Source organism: Ceratotherium simum, chromosome 34 (assembly GCF_057802395.1).
Source record: "Ceratotherium simum simum isolate JZ-2026a chromosome 34, ASM5780239v1, whole genome shotgun sequence".
In the NCBI taxonomy this organism is placed as follows: Eukaryota; Metazoa; Chordata; class Mammalia; order Perissodactyla; family Rhinocerotidae; genus Ceratotherium; species Ceratotherium simum.
In genome coordinates, this window is record NC_141933.1 from 11,484,725 (window position 1) to 11,491,751 (window position 7,027).

The 7,027-nt window shown below is 44.9% G+C and overlaps 1 pseudogene; it reads right to left on the reverse strand.

Moving 5' to 3' along the window:
* Positions 1-668: 668 nt before the first annotated feature.
* On the reverse strand, positions 669-2,932 carry LOC101394850 (zinc finger CCCH domain-containing protein 14 pseudogene; annotated as a pseudogene).
* Positions 2,933-7,027: the final 4,095 nt, after the last annotated feature.

Genomic DNA, 7,027 nt, shown 5'->3' on the forward strand with positions numbered 1-7,027 from the left:
TTTTGTTTGTTTTCCCTGCTGAGATTTTCTTGGGGGAGGGTCAGTGCATCTTCCAGGATACGGAATATGTGAGTCAGCTCGGGCTGCCATAATAATATGCCAGAGACTGAGTGGCTTAAGGAGCAATGATTTGTTTTCTCACAGTTCTGGGGACTGGAAGGCTGAGGTCAGGGTGCTGGCATGGTGGGGTTCTGGTGAGGGCTCTCTTCCTAGCTTGCAGATGGGGCCCCCTTCTCACTGTGTCCTCACATGGCATTTCCTCAGTGTGTTTGCACAGACAGAAGGAGATCAAGCTCTCTGTCGTCTCCTCTTCTAAGGGCATTAATCCCATCAGACCAGGGCCCCACCTTCATGACCTAATTACCTCCCAAAGGCCCCATCTCCAAATACCATCACATTGGGGGTTTAGGGCTTCAACATATGAATTTGGAGGGGACACATTCAGTCCATAACACATAATAATTCCTCCCGGATACGTGACATGATTTTGAATCTTTTTTCCCTCTTGGACTTTCTTTTCCTGAACTTTATTTAATTTAATCAACAAATATTTATTGAGCACTTACTGCATTCTAAGCTTTTAGGATACATCAGATAACAAAAGGACAAGGATCTCTGCCCTCATGGATTCTCTATCAATGTCGGAGGGCCCCGAGAGCTCAGCCCTTGGTTCTCGCTTTCTTGTTTTAATCTACTTTCGCTCTCTTGGTGATTTCATCTGGTCTCATGGCTCTAGATAACATCTTTATGATAAAGACTCCCACGTTTCTTTTTTTTTCATATTATGAAAGCAATATATTCCAACTTTCAAAGATTTGAAAAGTTCCATAGAATGTCTGTCATCAGTAGATGGAAACTTTCAAACTCCACAATCTTGTGCCAGGTAGGACTAGGTGTCATTCACTGGTTTGAGGTCCAATTCTTTTCAAGGCATGTCATGGCGGTACAGTAACGGTGGGATGATAAAGCATGCAGTCAGGTCTTGTACGCTGAGTGTTCAATCTACAGGGTTTTGGACGATAGAAGGGACATTCCATTTTCTTACAAGCAGGGAAGTAGAGGCAGAGCTGACTACTAGAAGGTGGTGCTGGTGTTCTAACTGCTGGTTTTGGAGGCCGTACTGGAATTCTTCTACTCATATGAAGGGACAATCTAGTTTAGTACATTTTGCATCATATTTACAATTTGGATGAACAAACAAACAGTCTTCAGCAAATTTGCAATTGGGGAAGGCTTTGCAAGGTGAAACAGGATGATGGTGAGCACACACATCCCCATTTTTACAGGCAGCTCCAAAAGTTTTTCTGGTTTCTGGGCCACACTCAGTTCCCTCATCTCTCAGTTTGAAAAGCTGCCACGTGGGTCATCAAGCTGCCTGCTCATCAACTGCAGCTGCTGTGGGTGGAGATCTTCGAGTCCCTTGTTTGAGGCTGCTATTTGGTATACAGGTTTCATTCCTTCAAAGCCCGTGTCCCCTCTTGATGTGACACATATCTTGGGGGGCTGGGGACACCATCCAGCATCACTGTAAACTTGGGACTTGCGGGTTTTTCTGGTTGTACAAGATCTCGTGTATGCACAAGGTGTCCTAAAAGTACCCGAAGGGTATCTGCAGTCTTAGTCCCAGCTCTTGGTTTGGTGCCGCTATTTCCTCAGACACCTTTGGCTTCTTCAGAATAAATGATCTTGTGTCTGCATGGATCATGGATTCCGTGTCATAGTAATATTGACTGATCTGCAGAGTGTCTGCCATTACTGGGTCAATTTGCAGTTGGGATAACAATGGCCTCCGTTGAGTTCCTTGATTTTTTTTCTACATTATCTCCTTCTGTTTCCTCTTCTTTAACGGGGGGGGCACTTATTTGGGGGTCCTGCTTTGCCCCTGGACCATTTCTGCTAGCAATTCTTGAGAAGTTCGAGTTCTGGGAGCAACCGGAAGTGTCTGTTATGTGGGAGACTGTAGAATAGTTAGTTGTTTTTCTTATAGATTCTTGAGCTTCAGATACAGCCTTCCAAATTAAATTCTTCTTAGCTTGTCTAGACGGTGGAAGTGAAAGTCTCCTTTCAGGCTCTGCTGGCACTTACACACTGCTGGAGATGCTTCCTGTACAGGACCCACAGTCATCATCTTCCTTCTCCTCTTCTCCATCATGGTTGAATTTTTTTACTTTAACAACTGAACTTACCATAGGCAACTTTCTCTTTTGAAAGTTTTCTTCCTCAACACTCATTTTTTCTGAGTTATTTCTAAAGAAGGGACTATAAGTCTCTTCTAAGCCATTAAGCGCTTCTGGTTCACACAAATGTCCTGTTTCACATACCCGGCTCTTCTGTATATTGAGTTACTTAGCAGCATGAATCCTGTTTTGCTGCTGTTGAAATCGCAACTTGTTTAACTGAGCACCAATGTCTGCACTTCAACTTGCAGGTGGTCGATAAATTTCAACAGAAGGGCGAGAAGAACCATATGTAGGTGGGCGTGTAGGTTTTTTCTGAGGTAAGGGATTCTCCTGCACAAAACTGAGATCTTCATCAATGAGATCACCTGGTTCCAGCTTGATATCCATCACATCTTAAGAGGGTGCTGGCTCCCTCAGAGGTTTCCCTGTTGACATTAGTCAGGTTACAGCTCCAGCATCATAAGTCTGCCTGATATTCATGGTTTTCTGCTCCTGTGAACTTGTAGAAACTCTGGAATCTCTTTTTTCAGGTCCAGTGCTAGAAACTGCAAGGGGTGGCACTGCAGCTCCGTGCCTTCTCTCGTCTCCCGACTGAAACTGCTCTTGTTGGAAGGCACATGGTTATCAAAGATGTTGGTATCAGAAGACTTTAGACTGGAAGGGGAAGTTGTAAGAGAGCACAGTTTATCTAATACACCATGAAGCCAACATGAGCTCATAATTCTCGCAATTTCCCCTTAATGGCACTCTGGATCTTGCAGCTGATCTCGGTGCCCATCTCTAAGGCTCCAGGGCAGGTGGCAGGCTCAGTGCTGTGAGGCCTTTCACTTGCTCACAGTCCTGCTGCTGCCACCACCACCACCACCATCACCACCACTGCTCCCAGCTGCACGCTCTCCTACCTTTCTGTTTCTAGTCAGATATCTCTCCCAACTCTAGACCCATTTAATCACCTGCCTACTCCACACCTCCACTTGTTTGACTAATATCTATAGCAGATGCTGTGGGATGCAGCCTAGATTTTTCCCCTTCAGGACCAAAGCACTCATTCTCCCAGCTGCCGGTAGTGTTGGCTGTTCGTAGCTGAGTCCCTCCCCAGGCACCGCCCTCAGCTGAAAAGAGCTGCTTCACCCAAGGTGAGGCCCCCTCTCTGGGGCAGCCTGAATCCATTGACGGATTGAGGCAGTGAGACAGAGGCCTGGTCCTCTTGCTTCAATTCAATTCAACTCTGAGGAGTCATTCCAGTTCAGGTACGTGGTATGCAGCCATTGATATGGTAGATGAGCTCTTTTCTATCCCTCCCAGGAAGGAGGACCGGAAACTGTTCATATGGACAACAGCATACATTATGGCCTTGCCCCAGGGCTATGGTAACTCTCTTTCCTCTGTCATAAAATAGACTGAAAGGATTTGGACTATTTGAACATTTGCAGAATGGATCCACTGTATCAATGAACAAAAGTGGCAAGTATATTGGAGGCCTTGACAAGACATATTGGTTTCAAAGGATGAGAGATAAATCCTATGAAGAGTCAAAGGCCCAGTTGAAAAGACGTCCACACAAAAACCTGCACACAGTTGTTTATAGCAGCTTTATTCATAATTGCCAAAACTTAGAAGCAACCAAGATGTCCTTCAGTAGGTGAATGGATAAATAAGCTGTGGTAGATCCAGACAATGGAATATTATTCAGCACTAAAAAGAAATGAGCTATCAAGCCATGAAAAGACATGGAGGAAACTTAAGTGCATATTACTAAGTGAAAGAAGACAATTTGAAAAGGCTACCTACTGTATGATTCCAACTATATGACATTCTGGAAAAGGCAAAACTATGGAAACAGTAAAAATATCAGTGGTTGCCAGGGCTTAGGGGGAGGGAAGGATGAATAGGCAGAGCACAGAGGATTTTTAGGACAGTGAAAATACTCTGATACTATAATATTGGATATATGTCATTATAAATTTCTTCAAACCAATAGAATGTACAACATCAAGAGTGGACCCTAATGTAAACTATGGACTTTGGGAGATTATGGTTGTCAATATAGGTTCATCAATTGTAACAAATGTACCACTCTGGTGATGGGATATTGATAAGGGGGAGGCTGTGCGTGTACGGGACCAGAGGGTATCTGGGAAATTTCTGTACTTTCTGCTCAATTTTGCTGTGAATCTAAAACTGCTCTAAAAAATAAAGTCTATTAAAAAAAAAGGGCTACCATATCAGTGAAATCGTTATGCGTCCAGTGGCCTGGGGCATTTTAGGACATCCTTTATGAAGTAAAGGACAAATTGCACCTCTCACCACTAAGAAGGAAGCATAATGCCTAATGGGACTCTTCAGGTTCTAGAAGCTGCATATTCCACACTTGGGAATACTACTCTGACCCATTTACTGTGTGACATAGAAGGATGGCTAGTTTTAAGTGGAGTTCAGTAGAAAGAAAAGTTTCTGCAGTAGGTCCAGGCTGAAGTGCAAGAAGCCAAACTGGCAGACCTCTACCATAAACAGTAGAGGTATCTGTGCTCTGAAAAGATGTGTGGAGTTTATGCTAAATCCCAAAAGGAGAATCACAACATAGACTCCTAGAGTTCTGAAACAAGGCTATGCCATCTTCAGCAAAGAATCTGAAAATCAGCTCCTGGCATGCATTGGTTCCTAGGAGAGATGGAGTGATTGACCATGAGACATCAAATAACCATGTGACCAGAACTGCTCATCATGAGCTGGCTCGTGTCAGAGTCACTGGGTCATAAGGTCATGTGGACCCAGCAGCACTGTTGTAAGACAGAGTCAGGTACAAGCAGGACAAGTGGGCACAAGTAAGCTGAATGAGCCAACTACCGAGATCCCCGTGTCATCTGGGACTATTATACCAGTATCTCTCCTTAGCTCACATGTATGGCTCCATGCTGGGTCCCTTATGAGCAGCTAATGGAGGAGGAAAATGGTCAGTGGTTCACATATAGGTCAGCTTTATAGGTGGGTGCAAAGTGAAAATGGACTTCTGATGCACCACTGCTCCAGACAGTGGTGAGGGGAAATCCTTCCAGTGGGCATAACTTCATGTTGTGTGGAAAGAGAAGTGGCCTTGGATAAGAACATATATAAACTCATGGACAGTGGTGGGTGGCTTGGCTGGTTGGTCATGAGGTCTAGGGGTGGGGGTGGGGATATTGGAAGATCAGGGGCAAAGAGGTCAGGGGAAGAGGCATGTGCGAAAGCCTGTGGTAGTGAGCACAAAGTGTATCTTTTGTATCTCATATTATCGTCCACCAGAGTGCATCCACCATGGAAGAGGCACCAAACACTCAAGGGGTCAGGGCCACTCAGCCAGTTCATGCCAACCAACATCTGTCATCAGCCATTCCGGCGCCGACACAGTTGTGCATGAACAGAGTAGCCATGGTGGCCAAGATGGAGGTTACAGACGAGTTCAACAGTGTGGGTTCACCTCTCACCCTCTACTGCCACTGCTGAAGATCCAGCCTGCCAGCAGAGACAGTAGTGTGCTGCAGCCAGCCTGTACTGGCTTGGGAGAGTGAACTTTTTCAGGAACTTGGCTAGTCAGTTGACATCAAGTTGGTAGCTTGAAATTGGCCACAGTAGAAGTATTTACAACACAGAGATCAGCAGATTCTACAAATGAGTACCCACATATCCCTCCCCCTGCTCAGAGAGCAGGTGGTTAAACATTTACCAGCATACTACTGAATAGAGACCAAAGCTGAGCCCCTGATATAGCACTATCCCTTGAGGACACCAACCAGCCCCTTGGTGGCAAGTTGATTACACTGGACTTCTTCCACCTTGAAATGGTTAGCAATTTATCTTGACCGTAACTGACACATATATCAAGGCCTTTCCTGCCCACACAGCCTCACCCAGCAATGTTATCTGACAGCCAACAGATTCAATCCACTGCCACAAGACCCCACATTATCTAGCATGAGACTAAGGAACATACGTTGGGGCAAAGGAGGTGTGGCAGTGGGCACATGACCATGGAATCCACTGGCCACAGTATATGGACACTATCTAGATGGACACCATCTAGAGGGTGGTAGCCTGATAGAGCGAGGGAACAGCCTTTTGAAGGTACAGCTGAGTTACTAGCTTGTAGGCAGTAGCCTACAAGGATGGGGTGCCATCCTCCAGAATGCAGTATACTCTCTAAATCAATGACCTTTATGAGGTGCTATGTTCCAACAGGTAGAATACATGGGTCTGAGAATCAAGGGGTAGGAGTACGAGAAGCCCTGCTTACCACGACTCCCAGTGACCCAACTTGAGGAATTTGTGCATTCGAATCCTGGAACTCCAAGCAATGTGGGTTTAGAGGTCCTGGTGCCACCAGAAGACTCAGCAAGAGTCCCATTGAGCTGTAAGCTATGGTTTGTTCCTGATCACTTTGGGATCCTCATCCAACAGATAAGCAAGAAAATAAGTGACCGTCCTGCAGGGGTATCTGCCCCCATTCATTAGGAAGAGGTAGGACTTTTGTTACACAATAAGGGCAGGAAAAAACATATATTTGGCACCTCCTTGGTTCTGTGTCAGCTTTATTGAAGTAAAATTGACATATAAGAAAATTCACTATTTTTAAGTAACCAATTTTGTGTTTTGACAAATACATACAGTAACGTAACCACTACCACAATCATATTACAGAACATTTCCACATCTTCTCCAAAAGTTTCCCTGTGCCCTTTTGCAGTCAAATCTCTCCTCCTACCCCTGGCCTCTGGCAACAACTGATGTGTTTTCTATCACTATAGTTTTGCCTGTCCTTGAATTTCATACAAATGGAACTATACAATGTGTAGTTTTTTGTGTCTGACCTC